This window comes from Melopsittacus undulatus, chromosome 5 (genome assembly GCF_012275295.1).
Source record: "Melopsittacus undulatus isolate bMelUnd1 chromosome 5, bMelUnd1.mat.Z, whole genome shotgun sequence".
NCBI lineage: Eukaryota > Metazoa > Chordata > Aves > Psittaciformes > Psittaculidae > Melopsittacus > Melopsittacus undulatus.
The window spans coordinates 12,474,294-12,499,536 of record NC_047531.1 but is presented as its reverse complement, the minus strand read 5'-3'; the positions used below and the strand labels follow the sequence as shown (position 1 = coordinate 12,499,536).

The following is a 25,243-nucleotide window of genomic DNA, read 5'->3' as shown; positions in this document are numbered from 1 at the left end:
ATGTGAACTAGATGTAACTGATGCTGTTGTGCTTGCTAAGCATCTGAAACTAGATTTGCAAAGCTACTTCAGCAACCTTCCTGGGATGTTGACTCCATTGCTTGTTTTGTCATCTTTTTTCTCTGTTTTTCTGCTTCTCAAAGTGTAAAGAAAGGGAAGCATTCACTGTGCAGGCCCAGCAAAGTCTTCATCATCTCTCCCCTCATTTTACTGCTTGGAGCATGTGGACTTTGAAGGCAGCGATGTTTTACCAGATTTTAAAGACTTAACAGTGTAGACTGCCTGAACTGAAGGGTTCAGAGGGAGTCAGCTGTATAGTTTATAGTGTTGCTGTTTAGCAGCATCTTAGATTTAATCTTTATGTATCTTTAGCATATCATTAAATATTTAAAAACTACATCACCTTCTATATCTAAAATTACAGAGAAACAACCTCGAAGAGTTGTAGCTGATAGACTGTAACTGTATAAGGCTGTATATTCACTGGGGCTGTTTCTTCAGTGTCCCAAACTCCCTTATGGTCTTCAGTGTAATTTTTAATAGATTTGCCTTGCACAGGCAGAAAGGATTTCTGCTCCAAAAACACACTGACAGAATAATGGCATCATTTGTATGGTGACAGGTGATTTTCTTTATTCTGCTATAAATCTGACCTGCCATCAGTACAGCAGGTCTCACATCTTCCTTTCTCTGAGCTGGGTTTACTTGTCCTCTGGCTCACGTTGGTATTAGTTTGGAAGCCCTCACAATGATCTGGATCATTGAACTGCTGCAGTTAAGAAGAAAAATGGATCAGAAAAAGCCCAAGATGCTGCTGGCAAGCAGTGACTCATCTGGATGTTTGAGCTAAACTTAGTCATCTAAAGGTATGTATGGGTCCAGTTAAACTACTGATTTGTGCTTTCTCTGTAGTCAGCAGTGAGAAGGAGGATCCCCCAAAGGGGAGCCATTCCTCCAAATGCTCAATAGCGCAGGTGACTAACTTGGATGACTAAGCTGACACCTAGCATTTTTAGGCAGCAGTATTTAGAGGAAAGCCATGTTGTGTCTCACCCTTTCAGTCCTGATCTTTGTGTATTTTTAATGCTTTACTTTCTTGAGGAATTCTACTCTTGACTTTATAAATCTATAACTCATTCAACTTATCAGCAAGTGGCAAAGAAAGGAAATTTGTTAACAGCCTTTCAGTGAAACACTTTAGAGGAGAAGGTAAGTTCTGCTTATTGAGCTATCATTCTCTTGTAGCGATAATTTTGTAAAAAACAGTGCTGTTTTCTTGCACCAATTATATTTGTATCCTAATGGAGTTAATTAAAATTAATATTTTGATTAGTGACTATCTAGATATCAGTACTAGGTACTTAGATACTGAGAAAAAAATAATAAACTAATGCTGTTTTGGTCCACAAGCATGCGGAGTGATTTATGGACTGGAAATAAATAATAATTAATAATTCATGCATAGGAGCTATCATGGATTACTGCTCTGGAATCTTTGAACTGGTCATCCTTTGTCAGTGCTGCATGCATTGTTCAGTGTAGAGAAGTTTTTTATAGTTGAAAAAGAGCATATTTTGGTAAGATTTTTTTAATACATAACAGGTTGCCTAAAGAAAGTTGGCACAGGAGAATTTTAGGAAGATGCAGAAAGCCAGAAAGCAATGATTTTATTTTTTTTAAATCCTATTGATATTGTTAAAATTTGTTTCTCTTACAATTAAATTCTGATGCACTGTGATTCCACCTTAAGGGCTTCTGACCATAAGTTATTAATGCGTTCTGTACCTCTCATTATTTATAACCCCTAAAGAGCAATTTTAAATTGGTGATTGCATTTTGCAGCTATTTTTGTAGAATACGAAGTATTAATGTAACAGTAAAGAGATGACATAGGAGGCAGAATAAGATGTTTCAGTCTTGGTATTTGGCCTGAAAACTTTTAAAGGCTTAGCACAGTGTTAGGAATTTATTAATAGAGATCTCAAGCACAGCATGCTTACTACATGTTTATCTGCAAATCCAGGTAATAAACTGGTTAACTTTAGTGTTATTTTACTTCTTATTCTTTTAAATTTCCATGAGAAATAGGCAAAAGAACGGATCCAGAACAGCTTTGAACTACAACAGGACTTTGTCTAACATTAAGTACCTGCATCCAAATCTCCAGAAAAACCCTGGCATTGACCACTTTTATTGGATGTTCCTAATATAGGTGATATTTTCACTGTGTGACTAATAATTCCCCAGGTTCCTGTACTGATTTTGGTCCATCTTCAAATGTTCCCATTTTTAGCAGCCAGATACATACCTAACATATGACTCACAGCCTAAAGGTGCCTGTCTCTTTCCACACTTTACATAATGAACCTACATGAAGTGGTTGTTCTTGCAGCTTGTACCTCCCCGTGAAGTGCTATAATTAGATGGGCTGGATCTTGGTTTAAATACTGCTTCACCTAAATCTTATGAAGAGTTCAGCATTCTGCATGTGCTCAGAGAATGAGCACCTCATACGTCAGTATAAGAGTAGTCCTGTGGCAAAATGCAGGATGGTCTCAGCTGTTCTTTCTTTTTAAGATACAGTGAGAGGATCAGGTACCTGTCTTTTTCTGTAGGGCACTGAACCAAGACCTGGAAGACCTAACTTTCAGCCCAAAGGAGTTCATTTTTTTTTCTGCCTCTCAAAGGAGCTCCCTGCATGCTATGGTGTAATTAAATTGTGGGAGTGCATGTGAGGGGTGACTCCCAGTTTTGAAGACATGTCACTGTTTCAGAAGCAGTCATAGAATCATAGAATCATAGAATAGTTAGGGTTGGAAAGGACCTTAAGATCATCTAGTTCCAACCCCTCCTGCCATGGGCAGGGACACCTCACACTAAACCATATCACCCAAAGCTTCATCCAACCTGGCCTTGAACACTGCCAGGGGTGGAGCATTCACAACCTCCTTGGGCAACCCATTCCAGTACCTCACCACCCTCACAGTAAAGAATTTCTTCCTTATATCCAATCTAAATCTCTGCTGTTTAAGTTTCAACCCATTACCTCTTGTCCTATCACTACAGTCCCTAATGAATAGTCCCTCCCCAGCATTCCTGTAGGCCCCCTTCAGATACTGGAAGGCTTCTATGAGGTCTCCACGCAGCCTTCTCTTCTCCAGGCTGAACAGCCCCAACTTTCTCAGCCTGTCTTCCTTTTAAAAGAGTTTGTGAGGCCCTGCTCTGTCTTCTCAAACAATGAGTTTATGCATTTCTTGTATGGGAATATGTAGTGCTGCAAAGTGGCAATGCAAATGAATGTCTTGGTAATACCAAGAAGTTCCCATAGCATATTTCACACTTAAACAGGATGGAGGATGAAGTGTGAGAAATCTGACTTAAGCAAGTGAATTCTGTATTGAGAGTAGGTTCAGATCTGTAATGTAAATTATAGAGATGACAAACATTTAATCCTGGTTTTATTTCTCATTTCTTTCTTACAGTCACAAACTGATTTAATAGAAATAACCCTTGCTCTCAGCCAGGATTCAAGAAGTAATTATACTTTGTGATGGGCTTTTAGAATAGTACAAACCCTTTCTAGCACAGAAAGAAACACTAAACTTGCATGAAGTTGCCATCATCTTCACAGGCTTGCCAGGAGCACAGGTAACATTCCTGAGCACTTTTGATGCTAGTCAAGTGCCCTCATCTCTTGGTTTCTGTAGAATCAAATTTGTGCAGAGAGTGAATTACAGGCATGCTTGACAGCAGTGTGAGATGGAAGTGAAATCATCAGAGAGCTAGATTACTGATTTTCTGTTGCTGTTTGTTGTGGTTGAGCTGCTTTACCTCCTACAGCACAAACCCTGTGATCCCTTGGGTCCCATAGACCCCTGCCCAAAGCAACTTTGGACTTACTGGGTGTCTCATGCCATCTCCTACACTTCCTCTCCCACTGCATCAAATGAATGTTTCCTCCCTTTCCAAAATATGCTGCCTGTATTTTGTTCTCCTGCTTGAGTATCCAAGTGTCCATTAGAAAGTAAAGCTATTGTTTTTGCCTCACCTCTGCTTACCATGTGTCAATCTTACTGCTTCTTAAAACTTAGGTCCAAGTCATTCTAGTCTGTTTCTGTACCATGTACTATATTTTTTCTGCCTCATACAGAAAAAATGTCTTCCCAGAAGCACAGGGAAAGCAGTACTATCCTGTTACAGGTTTGAAGGTGCTTGTTCACAGCAGAATTAAGGTCTTTATGAATGAAAAGGGAAACATGTGGGTTTTCCAGTCACTGAAAGTGTCAGAGAGAAAGGGACCTCCCCATGATATAGTGTTGTTGTAGTGTTTCTTTCTATAGAATACCTGAATAAGGAAGATTGACTGTCAATTTTGCTGTGGCTTGACAGAAGCAATGAGCAACTTCTGGTCCTAAAGAGGTGAGAAAGTAAATGAAAAGGAAACAGGGTGGGTGGGCCTTTGTAGACTAATTATTTTTGTTAGTTATTTCTGAAAGTTGTGAATAGCTGGAAGCAGAAGGATTATTTACATGACCTGTGTTTCAGGGTGTCTTGTGAATGAACCGGCATAACCTTGTAGGAGCTGAAATCTAGTCCTGCTCTCACATGAAAACATCAAAGGGCATTTACTTCAAGGTGCCTTTGTATTGTTTTATTTGTAGGTGAAAATAGGCCTCTGCGCCACACTGCATCTCCTTTTCTGTTACTGTAAGATTGGCCAACCTAGCTCTTCAGCCACACACAGCCCATAGGATGCTTCAGATGTGTCTGTCATGGCTAACATCAAAACTGCTGCAGGGGGAAGCAAGCCAGCCAGCAGGGCTCCAGGGGCAGTACTCCACATCATCCCAGATACATGTTGAACATCCTGCTTGGCACATCCAAAATGTAAATCTTCTACCTGGAAAACAGTTTTCACCTTTGCACTGTGCTGTGTATCTTGTAGCGTTCAGGTTTTCATACATGTGCAGGAAGGTTTACTAAGTCTCTGTTGGTACTTTGACAATTACCCATGAATAATGTAAAAAGAACATATAGTACATATCAAAGCACTTGGTTCAATACCTTTTCAGACTATTTAGGCAAGACAGAGGTGATATAATGCTAATGTAAAGCTATAAAGATAACAAATAGCAATATAAAGTGTTGTGCTTTTACCTCTTGCTTCTCATAACTGTATTAGGGGGAACAGTCATAGGAGACTACAAATCATCAAACTAAAAATGATGATTAAAAATGATTACCTTTGAAACTGGTGCAAAACAAACTGGTGGAACCAAGTGACACAAAATACCACTGAGGGAAAAAATAATGAGGGATAAATAATGACTAGTAGTGCTGTCTGACATTTAAGATCGTCAGGCAGAAGATACAGAGGATGGAATTGTTGAACTCTGGCATCAGTTAGCTAATAATGGTCTTGGGTTGGAAAGTAGTTCCTGGGAATGCATAAGCAAACAGTTGTCCCCATAAGTGGTTTTAAAGACTTTATCTACTCCTCATCATAACACAGAGTGTGAAACTGGTGAGCTTGGACTGCCCCATCACATTTGGTGATCATTTTTAGGATGGCAGAGTGCAGCAATGGGCTGGTGAAATAAACTCCAGAAACGTACAGAAGCAGACACATGCTGTATGACATGGCAGGATGCCTCGAGGTAGGGAATCTATCCTCAGGAATCACATATGAACATTATGTGCTCTCTGTGTGTCAGAGGAGCATTCTCGGGGACAGTTAACAGTAGTTGCCAGATGAATTGTTTCAGTGTTTTTCTAATACCCATAGCAGCACCAACAATTATGTCCCCTGAGGAAAGGGCATTAAATACAACTGAGCTACGGAGTTCATCACCTGTGTCTGGCTGATGAGAGAGTAGCAGTCTCCTAAACCATTTGATAAACATAATTCCCAATGTTATAAAAATTTTCCATAAACAGGGTTTTATCCAAATTAACTTTATTTACAAATGATTAATAATTTGAGAGACAATAAGCAAAGCAGCGCTGGGTGCGCAGGGGAGTCTCTGCTCCACCAACGACGCACACCCTCCCTCCTGGGGTCTGTCCTTTTATACATTATTGTATCTGGTATACATGTCCTTTCACATCCTGTATACGTGTCCTTTTACAGTATCGTTTGAGCCTGCACCAGCCTGTTGCTAGGGGTCTCGTTCTGCTTCCTTGAAGATTGCTAAATCGAAGGTCTTCAGTCTTCTTTCTTCATCCCGTGACCTTTAGGCAACGAATATTAATCATTTACCTCTAAATAACTGACACGAATCAGAAGTCATTTTCTTCACACCAAGACTGTAAGAAGAACTGTGTAGTTTCTGGATTTTGTTTGATACATTTGAGAGTAAGGTGGACTATGCAGGTCTTCCAGCTTCTTTGCTATAAGTAGTAAGACTACATTAAAATTTCTTTTGGTTCTGCTGTATCTGCACAATCCATAAATGTTGTTTTCAGTTCTGCCCTTGAAATGTGTCCTTGGCAGAGCTGGCAGCATGTTTTTTTCCTGTCAGATACTTAAATGACTTCAGCAATTTTAGAAATCTAAAAGCCCATTTTTTCTAGTAGGAGGGTCACAAGAGTGTCCTGCTTTAAGTTTCCATTCGCAGAAGGGACACTGGCTTAAATTTGTCGCTCCAACAATGGATTTGAAACTGCTGTTTGATGAAAAGGGTTTAGCAACCTTGTCTGCAGGAAAAAGTACAGTGGTCTTCCTGTTTTGTTACAGTGAACTAAAGGTTCTACAAGGTATTTCTCAAATATGGGCAAGGGACCAAAAGATGTAAGCTGTTTAAATTGAAAAAAACCCAAACTTGCTGGGGAAATCTTCCAGCATTCACTGGAAGCTGCTGTGTGGCACACCTCCAGATGCTGTAGCCTCTGTTTTCACCAGCAGTTACTATGATGACCTTCAGGAGACCTTTCCAGATCCATCAAATCTGGGCAATGACACTGAAGGGAAGATGCCAAGGGGATTTCTATTCTGCTCCGCCATTGCTAGGTGCTTCTTTCCATGAGCAGATTGCTTTTCTCTGTGTGTATATCTTTTAATCAGAATGAAAAAATTTTAGTCATTGCTTATTAATAGAAAGGTTTGAAAAAGTTTGGCTTTTTTTCTTTAATTTATAAATCACAAATCAGATGAAGCACTGTATTTGGGTTTCTTTCTCCCCTTACTTCGTTTCAGAGTTTTTTTTCTTTAAGGACACTGCTGTGTACCTGTCAAGAAATACATATATGTGTGTGTAGAAATAAAAGATTTCTAGCATGCTGTACTGAAAAATAATAGGATTTCCCCAAGAAGTTATTTGAGTTGACCTCACTTCCTAGTTGTATCGTCACTTGTATTGCTGCTTTCCCCGGCATTGACTACAACAGTATTTATAGAGTAAAAGGAGCTGCTGAAGCCCTCCAGGAGTTCTCCAAGCCCCCTCTCGATGGTGTCATGGTTACTGCTTGTCAACTCAAGGCCTATGTCAGAGCCAGCCAGCACTGAAAATGTTATGCCATGTGAATGGCCAGTGCAATGTAAGTTGCTACTGATATAAACAGTCGCACATGTATTTTATCAACTATTGTCCAGATGTTCCAAATACACTGACATTTGGATATGGGAATATAAATACTTGACTATCTTCAACTTTGACTATAAAGATTAATGTCAATATGGCAAAGCATCACTAGCTTGCCTAGAAGATCTCTGTGCAAAGTGTACCTTATGGAGTGCAATAAGAGCAGCCCCCTTGGAAATTCTAGGTCGTTTTAACATTAGGAAGAAAATGTCTTCTAGAAGCATCTCTTAAGGTAAAAACATTAATTTGAATTTGAAGGAGATTCTTGCAGTAGTGGGCAAACAGTAAAAGTTAAATCTGAGCCTATATTTATGCAAGATTCTGTTTCTGACAGTTTGTATTTTTCAGAAAAAGGTAGCACTTAGCACTGTTCAAATATTTAAACAATTTGACCTTTTTGGAGGTGCTCCTGATAGGGAAGCTCAGGAAGATTAAAAGTAGCTTAGTTTTAAGGTTTTTCTAATTAATTTTAGCTTTTCTGGATATTCTTGTTTCTGAAAAACCTGTAGAATTCGTCACCTGAACTCTGTTCACAGCACTAGCGTCCTCTGACTGCCACCATGTAGATCTACTTTATCATGACAGCTACTCCTTGTCACTCATTTGAATTATGATGCTACAGCCTTAATGCACATGGTTTCTTGTTGAACACATTGTATAATTGTGTACAAAGCCTTTGAAATCTTTTCCATAAGACATACCCATTTTCATTTTTTAACTAAAATAGAAAAGTCATGGGAGAAGCTTAAGTACCATGCGTGGTAACAAAGTTGTGACCTTTTCTCACTGTGACTCACTGCCCCATATCACTATGCTGAAAGTAATGCATCACAATTGTACTACTCCAAATGTCATCATTTCTATAGATAACAAAAAATCTCAAAAGAAATCTAATCTGACCTTTTTTTTAGGAGCACAACACATTCTGTGCATTAGGAGCTCACAGGAGAGTGATAGAATTGTAGATTAGTTTGGGTTGGAAAGGACCTTAAAATCATCTAGTTCCAGCCCCCTGCTATGGGTAAGGATGCCTCACACTAAACCATGTCACCCAAGGCTCTGTCCAACCTGGCCTTGAACACTGTCAGAGGTGGAGCATTCACAACTTCCCTGGGCAACCCATTCCAGTACCTCACCACCCTCACAGTAAAGAACTTCCTCCTTATATCCAATCTAAACTTCCCCTGTTTAAGTCTGAACCCATTATCCCTTGACCTATCACTACAGTCCCTAATGAATAGTCCCTCACCAGCATCCCTGTAGGCCCCTTTCAGATACTGCAAGGCTGCTATGAGGTCTCCACGCAGCCTTCTCCAGGCTGAACAGCCCCAACTTTCTCAGCCTCTCTTCATATGGGAGGTACTCCAGTCCCCTGATCATCCTCGTGGCCTCCTCTGGACTTGTTCTAACAGTTCCATGTCCTTCTTATGTTGGGGACACCAAAAGAATGGCAGATTGCCCTTAAGTCTGAGGTCATTGTAATTGTGGCACAATTGTCATAATTTTCATGTGGGGTTTAATTTATCATGGCCAACCAAAAATGTGCAAGTATAATTTAAAAAGTCCTAATCTCAGATGCCATTACATTGTCCATGCTGTTAAATACTTCAAATCTTGTTTTTTGCATTAGTTTTGTCTTTTTGTTTTCTAACAAGAGTTCAAATGCATATAAAATTTGATGAACAATTGCCTATAGCTGCAGAAAATCTTCAGTGCGTAGAGATGACATTCTACTTTTCTTGATGTTTAACCCAGTCAGGTCACTTTTATGTCTGATTTCACAATATGTAAAAAGGAAATACTGATGCTTCTTTTTCTCTAAAGTGCTTTGGTATTGCTGATAGAAAGCACTATCTGAAAACATGGCATCATTGTGTACTCAAGTCATGGAAGGCACTGCCAGGTTTGATTATTATAGGACGTAAATCTCCTCTTTGCTCAGAGGACCCTGTAGTCATGATTTTATATGTAAATACTTCTAAAGTAGATAATATCGCCTGCTTTCATTACGATTTTTTTTAATTATTTATAAGACAAAATATACTGGATTCTTTATGTCACTGATTGCTGTGAGTTTAAAATACATTAAGATAACCATGAGCCAAAGTTAGTATTTGTTAATGAGTTAGGGGTATTCATGGTAGTGTAGGCTACTTACTGTGCATCTCTTTGGCACTTCATTTTTTTGCCAGTTCAGAAATATGGGGTCATTTTTCTCATGGTACATTTTGTCACCTCAACAAGCTTTAGTCTTTTGATTCATTTTCTGGCTTTGGTTCACTCATGCATCTTTGGACTGATTTGGAATGAGTTACGTTTTTTCATTTGAGTCTTCCTCATGCTTTTGAGTATTTGATACCTGAATTCTATAAATCATTCCACCACTTTACAAGGACAAGTTCAGAGCTTCAGTGTATAGAGGTTTTGTATGCAGAATCTGTTTCCCAGGTTTCTTACTAGATCTTAGTAACTGGTTATTTTATTTTTTTAACATCAGATACTTATTGATTATTCCTCTTTTTGTTTCATATAAATAAATTACACTGGTTTAATAATTTAAAAATCTACATTAACAAACCTATCAAAGTTATTGAATGAGCACTAAAGTAACTTTATTTATTGCTAATAGTAAACATTCAGGGCCTGACTGCTTTTTTTAGTTCACCTTTTTGTTAAAACAGATAAAGGTTATTTTCATCTCTAGCATTTGCTGGCTGATCACTGTGTTCCATGTCAGAGAGAGGCTTGAATAATCTCTTTGAAGGCAGTATTGAGGCAGAGAATTAGCATTCTCTCCAGTTGGACTCCACTGCACACAGGTTGGTTTCTCATTTGTGTGGCAATGTTTTCATTAGGACAGCTGAAAAACTGCCCTTCTCTCCTTCAGAATGCAAAATGGACAGGGAATACAGTGAAATGAAATTACAGAAATAAATAAAATTATAGAAATAAATGAAATTATAGAAATAAAATTATAGAAATAAATGAAATTATAGAAATCAATGTTAGATAATGTTTGTCAATTAACTGTGAAAACATTGGCACTTCTGCTTACACAGGTTTTAATGCTTTGCATGTGCACACATAAAAACATTTTAGGCACACTGGGCATTCTTATGTTTAAATGAGGATGGTGTATGGCTCACCAGTTTTAAATAAGACTGCTTCCACTGAACCAATTTAAGCTCTACTTCTAAACATGGGATCAAAATCCAGATGATTGAGTTCAGGTACCTGTTACTTTGTAAAAGATATGCTATAGCTGTTTTTTCTGTGCTTTTTCCAAGCCTGGATTTTTTACCTTTGAGATTTGTATCAAGATTATCAAACATTCATCAGTTTTGAGAGGTATTTCTCACTACTGCTGGTCCCAAATACTGGATCAGTATCTCTAAATGATTTGAGAGTCAAGATGTGTGTTATGTCAGATGCCTAACCTTTCAGCAGTGACTGCTCTTCAGCTCTTCAGAAGTGCAGGATAGTGTGTATGTACACACACACGCACACACACACATATACACATCTCCTTTGGAGAGGCATCTTTTAACCTAGATTCTTGAAGCCAGAGGGAATTAAAATTCATTTCGGATGGTAGGTGTCGGATTTACAGTTTATTCTCTTTTTGTGAACTGTAGAAAATGAGTTCTCTATATGCAGTGTGATTGGACAGCAGACTAGAGGAGGAAATTATATTTCTTTCTCTTCATTCTTTGCATCCCTCCAAAGTCACTAGGAGCATGGTCAGATTTGGAAAGAGGGAGGATTGACATATCTTTTTGAGTGATCCTATCAAAATTTAAATAATAAAGCTGCAGTGTTTCCTGGCACAGTGGTAGATTAAATTTTCATTGTGAAATACTAAATTCACTTTTATGTATTATATAAAATAACACAGTTCTGTTGGGGTTTTTTTGTGGCTTGTTAGTTTTTTCAGGTTTTGTTTGTTGTTTTTTTTTTTGTTCAAAATAAAAATTACTAAAATATGGAAGAGGTTGCAAAAATGTGTCCCTCTGAATATGAAACTGGTAATATCCTTATTTAGCCAGTCTACATTTAGAGTTCAGTTCAAATATGCCATTTCATTAATTATGTTAGAGTGTTTTGGTTTGAAAATAGTGTACATGCAGAAAAAAAGTACACAGAAGCATAATAAGAATGACATAACTAAATAAGATCAGATAAAATAAGGAATTTACAATGTGTTTAAATTTATATGGGGAGAATTTTCTGGCAATTAGTTAGTTTTACTATCAAACTGATCCTTCCAGTTGTTATTTTCAGTAAAACAATTACTTCCTAGAAATTCGATAAATTAGTAATTTTCCTTTGTTGTTACACAAATATTTCATCTTGGCCTAGTCTGTGTCCTGGACCTGTTCAAATAAAACCAGATCTCTACCACATGCTGGATTTTAATATCATAAGTACTTCAGGCTTCTAAATTACATAAATAGTGCAGGCGGTTGTCAGCCTTGGAAATAACTCATACACGCAGCTGGTGGATACGAAGAAGTTGTTTATTTTGGGTGATACAATTCCCATAATGGAGAAAAAATTACTGTTTTGCTATCCTATTTTTGTGTTGTTAATCAATTCTCTTTGCACAGTATAAATATGGTTCCGTTTCAGATTTATGATAGGTTTTGATCAGCCTGCTCAAGACCAAAAGGAAAAGTCCTCTGATGTTACTATTTCCTTCTTGGGGGTCAGCTACACAGTTTAATATTCTTGCCCTTTATGTAGCCACAGCTTTTGGTCTGTAATCATAACAAAAGTGTAAGATTCAGCATTTGAGACTGCAAGCACACCTGGATGCACAGCACTTGGCCTTTACCACCAGCTGGATCTGCCCCAGCTGTGACAGCAGCACTGGAAATGAGGACCAAGAGCTGCCATGGAAAACTAAAGACTCTGCCTTCTTTCTTTCCTCATCAGAGCAACAACACTGACAAAGATAAGCCACTTTTATGATTAAAAAAAGCAAAACAAAAAACAAAACTGTTGTCTTAGACAGTATAATACCTGCTGTTCTGGTGTTGCTCTGGAGTGAAACTCAAGCATACTCTGCTGTTCTTGGTAAGGCTTTGTGTGTGCCTTGGTTTAAGTATTTGCCTGCCTTACCATTGCTGTCTGAGGAAGTAATCCATCTCCTGTATACAAAGTTGTGAAGAATTCATAATTTTACAATAATTAAATATCTGAGCATATGGTTTAAGTATGCTGTTCATAAGATACCAGAGGCTTTGGATTTAGTAACAGTCTATTCTTAGAATAGCCTGCTGGCTTTCTCTAGTTGTTTCTCAGGTGGGAAGCACTAGCTGTGGCCCTGGGGCAAGAGGATTGCAGGGCCTTCGACCAGTGCTGGTGGTTGATTGTCTCCTAAGTACAAGCTGGTAATTCTGGCATTGGTGGAATGCCATTCAGTTCTTTAACACCAAAGAATGTCTGCAGCAGCAGTTACAAAGGAAAACCTATTGAATGAAAGGATTTTGCTACCTGGAAAAAAGAATGAAAAATTGGTGGTCATTGTATCTTTTCATCATAAATTGCCGTTTGCACTTCCCTGAGGTCTCCTAATGACAGGTTAATGTAATGACCATTCGGATCAGACTAAAATTGAAGAGAATCTTTTTTTTTTCTCTTTTCTGAGCCAACTAAGTCATTGGGCTTTATGCTGACAGGTGTTGTCAAAGACTATGTTTGGCTGCAGGTCATGTTCCAGACTGTGTCTTTTGTGAATGCTAAGACTAGTAAACAATCAGATACTCAAGCAACTCATAAAAGATTGAAACAGGGCTGAAAAGAAGGTCTGAGATATGAATTCCCAAAGAGCTTAAGGAATGTTTCAGCTAAGGTTCACTGGATTTTCTTTTGGCAGGTAATAACCAAAAATCACTTTTGAGATCTCATATGAAAGAAAAGAATACCTTAGAAAAATGAAAATAGTTTTTTTATATGCAATTGTGTGTATATGCATTTTCATGCTCAGTGTGCTTAGTGATTACTGATCATCACACTGCTTGTGGGGTTTCTTTCCTTTGGAAAACAGCCTTCAGTGTGTGATGTAGACTATAGAAATATCATGTGAATGCTGCCCAAAATTGAAATACTGCAGCATGATAATCACAGGATTCATAAAGCTGAACAGTGCTGGGCTGCTATGTATCATTTGACCGATTTTATTTTTCTTCTAATTTATATTTTTATATTTCTCTTTTCATCTTGGTTTGACACATTGAAAACCATGCGAAATAACGTGGTGTCATTTATATTTGCAGGCTGTGTAGTCCAAGTATTTCTCGTTTACTTTGAAACTCTCAGTGTGCATGTGTTAGCCTTCTTCGAGAATGCAACATTTATTTTGTAGGGTAGGATGGTTTACAGAAATACACACCAACATGTTTGTGTGCCTTTTTTTTTTTGGTTGCATGTGCTTCTGACCCCTTTCTTCAGTGCACTCAGGAAGAAGAATGAAACACCAAATGGCAGGCCAAACACTCTATAATAGGAAATGTTGCCTGACAGACAGTGAGAAATTGTCCATTTAAAGGCATTACTAGACTAAATGGTATTCTGAAAACCATGACATGTACAGCATTTTAAATAAGGTGTTTCTCTAAAGTGCAGTACAAATTATCCAAAGCATAGTAAATGATTTTTAGATAATTTTTGATTTTTAGATTGGATGTAAGGAGGAAGTTCTTTACTGTGAGGGTGGTGAGGCACTGGAATGGGTTGCCCAGGGAGGTTGTGAATGCTCCATCCCTGGCAGTGTTCAAGGCCAGGTTGGATGAAACCGTGGATAACATGGTTTAGTGTGAGGTGTCCCTGCCCATGGCAGGGGGGTTGGAACTGGATGATGTTAAGGTCCTTTCCAACCTTAATTATTCTATGATTTAGTGATTCTATGATTTAAAGCAATGATGGTATAATACTTTGCATACTTATAATCTGTGTATGCTGACTATATACCCATGAGGATGAGGGTGGAAACTGCTGTTCAGAGATGACCTTATGACAGTCTTCTGCAATGAAACACCATGAGATACTTACATACAGATATACTGTCCATGTAAATCAAGCCCTTTAAGGAAAATGTACATAGGTGAGCTTGTCATGATGCTGTACTGAGTCTACAATTCGAGTTACTGTATCTGTATATTCTGCACTGAGATAGACATTCAGAGAGCTGTAGAAGCCTCTGGAGAGCTAGCAGGACTGGCATGGACAGTGTGCTGCATCCTAACATTTTCATTTACTCTTGAGGCACTGCTGGATCCTTATGTGAAGAAATAGTTGAGTTTGGCTGCCAGTGTTAGGTAGTCCATTTAGCACACCCAGTCTGGATGGCATGACCATACTTTTCTGTTAGAGTATGACAAAGGAGCTTGGATACCGTGCTGTCTAAATGATTTATCAGTTGTCTGAACTACATGTTGTGGTAGACTCTGTTGTAGGAACCATGGCAAGAGATGTGAAAGTGATCCCTGCCCTTCTGCTTGTATGGTGCAATGGAGGTAGAAGGAGCTGAGATGTGGTAGCAGGGTATGAGTTAGAAAACATGATGCAGTATCTTCCTGTAAACTATACTGTGTCCTAAAGAGATGACATCTTCACACTGAAAAAAAACAGAGAGAAAGGAAGGGAAAATTAATTTGTGGGGAAGGGAATTACAGTGGACACTAGAGGACCAAGAAATCTGAAGAAAATGGTGTTTGGAGCAGAGAAGGAATAGTTGCAAAGGCAGTCTTGATTTATGTTGCCTGCCTTTCTTTTCTGCTACTTTATTTTTGTTCAATACAATACAAAATTAGTCATATACAGATCAACATTTTATTTGTCATTAAGCACTCTGTAGAATAAATCAAAAACCCACAGATTTTTTTAAGAGGGTGCACTAATATCAATACACACTTATTCCTTATCCTGATGAAGGCCAGAATCACTCGTTTCTAAAGATACATTTTTCATAAATTTAGTGGATAATGTGGGAGATAAATAAAAAAATTGGATGAAGCCTCAAGTAGGTAGGAGATAGGTATATTTCAAAAGCCTGTCTAGAAGATATGAAATAAAGCAGACATTTGCAACTGCATTATGTATCTGTGGTAACATCAAGGAGCTTCAGCAATGTCCTTTTAAAAAGACCATTTCTACACTGCCAAGTTCAGTGTGAGTCAGAATGCTGGCAGCTCTGTCAGAAACATGTATTCTAAAAATGACTGTGAGTTTATTAGACATAATTCATTATATATATTGTATAAATAATATATATGTATTTATGTATATATAAATGTATATATGTTTGTTGCCGTATGCAGTGGTCTGCAGCAATCTTTATGTCTGGAATGAAACTGTAACCAGTTTTACACTGCAGTGGCACTGCAGCTTGTTCTGGCCCCGGTGAAGACAAGAAGCACCAGCTATGCTTTTCATCCCCTCTTTACAGCCCTGGCAGATGGACTTCAATGCTGAGCAGGTCTGGAAACAAAATACTTTTTTGTTAAGGTGGGAAAACCAAAAATTTTCCCATGGCCTTTCAGAATCCAGGAATTCAGTTGGTCGAGGATGCTCGCTTTGCAGTGGTGATGATGCTTACAGTATCTTGTACACCTTAGAATGTACAAAGTATGCACTCTGCCCTCTTTCAGTGTTCTAGCTGCAGTAGGCTCCACCAGATGTGTGTAGCTGTGTAAACTAGTGTGGGTAATGTGCAACAGGAATTCTTAGAGATATCTTGGGTTGAGTGGGAGCTACTACATTGCCTAAGCTGTCTACCTCTTACAGGTGAGATGCTGTTCTCTAAACACTGTGACATAAGATACTGTAGGCTTGTAGAAAACTAGATAGTTATAACAGATGTTTCTTGCAGTTTGCATTAATTGAAAAAGATTCTGCTTTAGTAAGGAGTGTCACAAAAAGCTGGATTTCTCCTTTTCAGACTTTCCTTCCGTTAGCCTTAACAGAAATTGTTTGCTGTCCTTTTTTACTTTAAAAAATCCTTCTAGAACCAAACTGACTGGTAGAATTTTTGAGGTTATGTTGTTGGAATGTAAAGTGTAATATTTATTTTGGTGAACAATCAGAAGTAAAGGCATACTAATAAGTGATACAGGTCTAATGTATTCCCACTGTCCTCCTCTATGATGGTATTTTTGGCAGAAATGTCCAGTAACTGTTACATTATTATATAGAATTTCATTATGGGACAGTATGTCTGCAAATAAATCGTACAATGTGGATTTAAATTTAAAGATATAGAAAAAATTACAGATGTTAAAACCTGGCTTAGCTTTTTAAAGCTATGTAGGCTTCCCCTGCCTTAGTGGAGGAAACCAAAAATAGTGAAAATAAATTCTTCTCCATTTCGAGATTAAAGTATGTACATGGGCCAGTCGCTTAAATTGATTTTGCTGTTAAAGAGCAAATGAAGGTTAATCATGGAGCCACAAGCAGCCTGTGAATTCCAGCAGGTTGTACAAATCACTGTAGGTGAGTAACTGATGGTGTGAAGTGCAATAAGCTGATGATCTTTTGGTTCTCCTCACCTCTCCCAGACTTGCCAATGTGCTTTGAAGAAATGACAGTATGGTCCAGTGGATTTCATTTTTATGTGTGCATTCATCTGCAGTGGCAGTGAGGAGCCAAGCATCAGTTCTATCATGTAATTTCAAAGTATTTACCATGAATAGAGGAAAAGTAAATCTTCTCTTGCTCACATTTTCATTCCTGAAGCCTCTGGTGTATTTGTGCTGTAATAAAACTGTCATACAACTGCCAGAACAAGCCCCATGATTCAGCGTATTCATGTGTATAATGTATATTTTGTCAGGGCTAGTTTGGGCAATGTTATTAAATGTCCTGCTATGAAAAAGCTTGTTGCTGTGGAAGCACAGTGTGACTGTGGGAGTGCTGGAGTAGCACTTGCAGCCCTAGAGAGCTGTCAGAAATAGTTCAGATGCCAGAGTTTGGCCCCACTTTGATGTGAAAGGGGAGTGGGGGAAGAAGGACCTTAATCCCTCAAGTGTGATTCAGCATCACTGTGTATGTTTAGAATGATTTGGGACTCAGCGGTGTGCGTGTCTCTCTCTCTGTGAGTAGGGCTGGCTGGCTGCCAAGGTTAGCAAAAGTCAATGTAATCCTCCTCTTGGGAGGTACCTACGCTGCCTGTCTCCAGTGCACAGGGTCCTTTACAGCCTCTGCTGCCCTGCCACGCAAAACTTCACCTCCAATGTCATGTGTCCTTCATCCTTGTAGTGGTTTAAGCACAGCTGGCCACCCAGAACCAAGCAACTCCTTGCTCACTCCCTTCCCCCACTCCCTCTTCCTCCCCCTGCTCCTGGAGGGATGGGAAGAGGATCAAAAGAATGTAACTCCCATGGGTTGAGATAAGAACAGTCCAGTAACTAAGGTATAACGCATATCACTGCTGCTACCACCAATAATAATAATGATAAGGGGAATAGCAAGGGAAGAGAATACAACCGCTCACCACCCACCGACCCATACCCGGCCCGACCCGAGCAGTGATCTAGCCCTTCCGGGTAACTGCCCCCAGTTTATATACTGGGCATGATGTGCTGTGGTATGAAATACCCCTTTGGTTAGTTTGGGTCAGGTGTCCTGTCTCTACTTCCTCCCAGCTTCCCCTCCTCACTGGCAGAGCATGAGACTTGGAAAATCCTTGGTCAGAGTAAACATTACTGAGCAGCAACTAAAAACATCAGTGTTATCAGCGCTGTTCCCAGGCTGAAAGTCAAAACCACAGCACTGCACCAGCTACTAAGAAGGAGAAAAATGACTGCTACTGCTGAACCCAGAACACTCCTCTCCACCTGCTAGAAAGGTTTTAGAGATGTGGTAAATTACCGTGGTCTTTGTAAGCTGTTCTTGCCATGCTGTATGTTCATTCATATTAGTTTATTTAGTGAACTCTGAAGTTGTTACTGAATTACTGAGCTTCTGTGTACATACAAGTCTTTATGTGAGGGGAGATATTATGCTGTTGACATCTGCTGCAAGCTGGTCTCTGTGACTTATGCCAGAGACCTGCAAGTACTTCAGCTGGGGAGGGTTTAGAAAAGCAGCTGTTGAACAAGAAACTAAATGAAACTTTAGCATTTTGTCTCTACAGAAATACACAACTCTTGTTTGTCAAAATTAAGAGATGCATAGTGCATTTTGATTTAGAAGATCAGCAGTTGCTTTCAACAGATAATATTGTGCTATGCTGGCTGTATTCTCACCACTATTTATTCCCAGCATTCATGTTTTTTTTTCTTTGCAAGGTAATGGGTGGTCTAAAATAGGAAGCTTTTCTTCAGCAATCTGAAACCTGATGGAGCAGTCAAAGACGTAGAGCAATCATTCTTGTAGAAAATACTGATGGCAAATTACATTCTGCAGTGACAAGTAAACACCTGTTTTTTCCTTGCATTAAGAGACATTACAAGGTGACAGGACACATACTGCTTCTTTAAAAAAATGCTGTTGAAATGTACTGGTGAGCATCCTCCTAGATTCTGCCACTTTGCATTCAGTGATGCTGTATAAGCCACTTTATTTCAAAGGCCTGCACAAACCCAAGCAAAATATATAGCCAAACATACCACAAAATTATATGGAAGTGAGGATCCGTAGAGTAAGTAGAAGTTACAGTTATACGTAATTTTTATTGACTTTCTATTGGCATTGTCTCTTCTTTTACTTAATAAAGTAGTATCTCTGGAAAATATTCAGGGAAAATGCTATGGTTAGTAACTGAGAAAAATGGCAGAACAGTTTCCCATCCTTCAGTTGGAAGATACATAGTAAAAGATTTTATTTGCAGAGTAATAGTAGCAAAAGTGAAACAAACCAAACCAAACCAACAACAACAAAAAACAACAGCAAAACCCCCACAAACAAACAAGCAAACCCAAAACCCACCCCCCTCCCCCAAAAAAAATCTGAAAGGAATGTTTTTCTAATAAATTTTTCAGGATGAAAAGAGAAAATGAATACTGAAGTATTTCTAGCCAAGACTCACCTGCCTCATGTGATTCTCACTACACTGAGTAGATTTGATTTTTCATTTAATTCAAACTCTAAGGTTCCAAATTGAAATTCTTTGAGCTGAAACTGATTCTATGAGACACTTCTATTTGTATCTATTTAAATCTGGGGAGGAGTTAAAATGCAGACTGTTATGTATCTCTTGGATGACCAAGAGATCAGAATTAAAAGGTGTAAGAAATAATTTAGCATATACTGGGGAACTTCATAAGAGTAATGTCTATACATTTATATAAAACACAGGAAGCTTTATATACAATTTTGTAAGGTTCAAATTGGCAGCTAAGGTAAGCACTAGTTAAACAGTCTGCAGTTACAGCATCCAAGAAGACACTGCTGCAAAGCCTTGAATTATTCCTCAGTGTGTATGGATGCTTTTAGATGTTCAGCTAGGTCTATCAAGAATGCAGTTACAGTTCAACTCCTATCTATGCTGTGATCTCTCAAGGGGGATTTCCAAGACAGACTTTGGTGCCAGCAGTGTTTGAGGAGAAAAAGAAAAAACAGGAAGGAGATTTTTCTGAGAGTAAAGTGACTTTAGAAAAGTTTTCAGATATTTTCCTTTATTCTGAATCAGTCATCATGAGCATAAGAAATTCTAATTTGGAGCAGAATGAATTTTGGGTAAGGAAGCTGAAGAGGAAAACGGCAGCTTTACCAACAGCAGCATTGGCTAGCTTTGATGTGCTGAAGGGTCACTTAGCACATTAGCCAATTTTTCAGCCAAATAGTATGGCATTGTGGGCAACTGGTTGTTTTCTAGAGGAGCATAAAAGGAAAAGGTCCATGTAATGGAGATCCCTAATAATTTCTAAGTGTCTGGGCAGGCTGGAATTGTCATGGGTTCAGCCCAGATGGTAACTCAGAATCAAGCAGCCGCTCGATCACTCCCCCATTCCTCCCCCAGCTCCCAGAGGGATGGAGAGGAGAATTGAAAGAATGTAACTCCCATGGGTTGAGATAAGAACAGTCCAGTATCTAAGGTATAACACATATCACTACTGCTACCACCAATAATAATAATGATAAGGGGAATAGCAAGGGAAGAGAATACAACCGCTCACCACCCACCAACCCATACCCAGCCCGACCCGAGCAGTGATCTAGCCCTTCCAGGTAACTGCCCCCAGTTTATATACTGGGCATGATGTGCTGTGGTATGGAATACCCCTTTGGTTAGTTTGGGTCAGGTGTCCTGTCTCTGCTTCCTCCCAGCTTCCCCTCCTCACTGGCAGAGCATGAGACTCAGAAAGTCCTTGGTCAGAGTAAACATTACTGAGCAGCAACTAAAAACATCAGTGTTATCAGTGCTATTCCCATGCTGAAAGTCAAAACCACAGCACTGCACCAGCTACTAAGAAGGAGAAAAATGGCTGCTACTGCTGAACCCAGGACAGGAATGTAGCTATCAAAGGCAGCTGTGGTATATCAGGACTAACTAGCTTTGAGTCACTGCTGACCCTGATAGACCAATAAGGCTAACTCTGCAAGAAATACTTAGATGTCTTGGTACACTTAAGAGAAAACAAACACACTTATTTACTGGTAGGGTATACACCTTGACATTTTAGGAAATCACCATGTACTTGGCCTGTTTCATTTCCTTATATTCCTTCCATCTTTCCTTTTCCTAGGACTATGCAAAAGCAGCTGCGCTTTTGCACCTCTGTTTTACAGCTCTAGACAGTAGCCTGCCTGGAATTTGGGACCTTGTCTGCTACTTGAGCTCATCTAAATCATCAACCAGAGCTAAAATACCTAATTTTGGAATATCAGTTTCCTATCCAGGTAATAGTGGGTTTCCTAGTCTGAAATTAAAACCATAATTTAAAATAGCTTTGGTTTCAAAAGAAGAAACTTATTTTGGAATCAAAGTAATAATAATGTTGATTATAGTATGACACAGAAGATCAGAAGTTTAGGATTTCCATCTTAAGGATGCACAAGCAGCAGAGCCAATCACAACAGGATTCTAACCTTAGAACAAAGAGATTCATGAAATAGTAATATTTTTCTTGGATCACATTGTGTATACAGAACTGACTTTCAGGTTTTGTGATGTGTCAGTTAAAACTGAATGTAGCATTTTAGTCTTTTGCTACGGTTTTGCTGGTTCCCAGCTGTCCTAGGGTCTTACTTGTTTGGATAGCTATAACTGTGAAAAAAATCTATTAAAAGCATTCCCAGTTTGAATATGCCCTACTTTTAGCAATGAATCTGTCACAGTGTCCATCTGAACCACAGCTCCTATTTGTTTTCTGTTAAGCATAGCTTTCTGGGTAATTATCTAATTATGGGAATTCCAGAACTGTAGTTTTCTGGCTAGGGAACAGCGTGGGGTAGTGAAATGAGTCAGGATTCTCTTAAAGTCATGCTGGATAAGTCATGGGAGTTCAGGAGTTATTTCCCTTCCAAATTTTCCAAGTTTGAAAAAGCACAGCAGAAATCAGGTTTGAGAAAAGCATGGGCTGCTGAGCTTGATTGCTGAGGGTTCCTTAATTACAAGATCAAAAATAAATGAACAAGCAGATTGGACCACTCAGGCAAATGGAAGCCAGCCTTTTTGGGGAGTTGACCAGGTTTCTCTGTAATCTCTGTTAATGAATTGAGTTATAAACCCTTAAAAAGTATAATCAATCTCTTTTTTTAATCAAAAATGTGTAGTTAGAGGAAGTAGTCCAGGAAACAAAACTCCTGAAATTGTGTAAGCAAAGACACATTAGCAGTATGTGTAAATCTTGCTGTGTCAGTCCTGTAGTGGGGACTTTCTTAATATTTTGTAAGCCATTTTGATATAGAAATTCTCTTCCACATAAAATCTTCATCGTCTTCATTAGTGGTTTATTCCCTCACTGCAGATGGTTATTTTTTTTGTTATAGGAAATTACTTCTATCGGGTACTCTGTAGGGTATACATTATATAGTGAATGTGTGGCATACAAGGATAAATTCCCTTCATAAAGCTTTAATTTACTGACTGTCAAAAAGTTGTTACATCCTGAAACTCATTTTACAAGTGAAAAGATTGTATTCTTGCAATGTGTTTGGTGCTGAATTTCATTGTAACTCACAGGCAAGTGCTGACTTGTTAAGGGCAATGAAACAAGACATTGAAAATTTGTGTCATTTGTTTTTTAATCACCTGATTTATTTTGGGGAATTACTATCTAAGCAAAAAATTTTTCATTTGCAGTAAAAAATATATCCTGGCCATGGAGAAGATTTCTGCCAGTGTATCAGTTGTGCAAAGGAGCTTCAATGTGAATGATGTTTAATAACATGTTAAATATTGAAGCAATCGATTTTTGGGAAACATAAGCATGTATTGAAGTCCATCAATATCTAGAACATGGGCCATTTATCGTTGGTTTTCTATGGCTGTTTTTGGCTTTTAGCCTGCTAACTTGGGCTGTAGAGCCAGATTTCATGAGCTGTCCACTTAGGCCAGGCCAAAGCTTACAGGAGACATGAAAGTTTACCAAGCATGGTTCAGCCAGCTGTGAGGCACACACAACTCAGCCTTGACACAAACAGAACTGGAGTTTGACAGTGGTGTAAAGGGAGATAGATGGTCTTCTGGTGGCATTAAAATGGTAAATATTTCTTTCTTAACCTGATAGACGGTTAGGGAGCTTTCTGGGCTTTAAACAGTCTTTCTTTCCTCATGTGGCCACCCATGGTGCTGCCAAAGGCTGTCAACAAAGTAAAACAGATGAGACAAGGGATAAAGACAGATTGGTAATTAATTGTGGTTAATTGGTATTATTAATAAACCTGCTTCTGAAAGTGATGGACGATATCTCTCTTGATGAAAGTGAGCTAGAAGCTAGCTATAATCTCATTTGCTTTGTAAGAATTTTTATAGTGTTTTGTGAAAATATCCATTTATTGTCATCAGAATAACAGGTGCTTTATATATGGTATGCACACAAGCAAGCTACCGAACTACTCTGTGCCTTCATTCCTTCCCACCTATTATTTCCCTGTCTTGGTTTCATCTGTGAAAGCTGGGGGAACTGATCCCTGATTCCTTCTGGAAGGAATGGCTCAGGCCATGTTGTATCCATGTTTTGTGACTTGTTGGGAGCTGTGGCAGTGGGGTTGTATTAGTCCACGTCTGGACAGGAGGAAACGCCTCACCTCCAGTCTTGCACTGGCAGAGCAAGCAGCAGCTATGCAGTGTGGCACCATTTGCAGGCACAAGAACTTCTGACTATTTGATCTGTGTTTGCTGTTCATACCTCAAGAAAAGAACCCCACAAACTGGGTGGAAGCATCCCACAGGCTGAGCTGTGATGTGCTCTGTGGCATGGTACAGATAGCAGAGCCCCGGTCTCACTGCGCTCTCTGTGACCTCACATAATATATATAAGGATCACGAAGGCTCTCATAGTGTTTCCCTAACAATCCTAATCTCATTTTCCATGACATGGGCCTATTTATATCCCTGAGAAATTATCTTGCTTTTCATCCCTGTCAGGTGAAGTCATTCAAAATCCTAAAATTCAGTGCTTCATTTATTTTTGCTAATGGAGAAATCTGTTTATTACAAGTCATAGAAGTGCAAACCAGGTGATCAGATCTTCAGCACAGTGAGCCTTCCACATTTATAGACCTATAGTTTATTATGCTTCTATAAGTTAACCATGCTTCTTACATTGTCATCCCTCTAATTCCCCTTCAGTCTGGGAAAATTGTAAAGGCCATGAGCTCTGCAGAAAAAGAAAAGGTGCCTTCTGATTTCCATCTATATCCACTAAAACATAACCTTACCTACTTTGAGGTAGGCAGGTCTAAAGGTGTTTAGTGCTATCTAGTTTATCAAGGGGCATGGGTCAGTCTCTTCAGCAGAGAATTATGATGGATCTTATGTTTTTTTTATGACGCTAATCATAAATCCACATCTATATGCCATAACGTTAAGATACATATTTTGGTGCTTTTACTGTCTTGCTTCAGAAGGCAAATGACTTCCTGTAGCATAACACACCTTCTAATGAATCCAAGAAATCGGAGTACTGTGTAGGTCTGATCTAGCTGCATGCCTGATATATGGATCGGTTTCTTACAACTTTCACGTTTTAAGCCCAGGAGGGAGCCTTAATAGAAAAACAAGGAGATGGACTGGTAAGGATGCTGTGGTCATCAGAGTTAGAATTTTCTGGATCTACAATGCCAGTTGTGCCAGCCCATGTGAAAAGATGTGTACTGGTTTTAGAGGGGAGACTTTGGTTCACTAGGCATCAAGATAAAATCATTATCCATTCAACATGGAATATGAGCTGGTATCTTAGAAACTGGTCAGTAACGAAAGACAGGATGTGTTTGTTATTCATGACATTTAGACTTAAAGGCAATATTCTTTGTTTTGTGTTTCTTTTACCATCAGGATTTGGAAGGGCAGTTTGCTCACAGAGCGTGTAATGGAACAGAACTGGTTTTAATTTTAATTCAGATTGAATCCAGCCAGGTGACCAGTATCTTACCAAACTGAATATCTGACATTTAGAGATCGTAGTTATGTGACAGGAATCAATGATTTAGTTAATTTTGCAATGGACTAATTTTGCATAAAATAATAGTTTAAATAAGTGATTCATTTCAGAGAA

General features: G+C 38.8%; 1 protein-coding gene across 1 annotated transcript in view; it reads left to right on the top strand.

Moving 5' to 3' along the window:
- The first annotated feature begins 1,042 nt into the window (after positions 1-1,042).
- The window catches only part of CNTN1 (contactin 1), a 201,595-nt gene continuing 177,394 nt past the window's right edge, over positions 1,043-25,243 (top strand). Inside the window, exon 1 of the mRNA XM_005148087.3 lies at positions 1,043-1,209. The gene's annotated coding sequence lies outside the window, so the exon portion shown is untranslated. The remainder of the gene's footprint in view (positions 1,210-25,243) is intronic.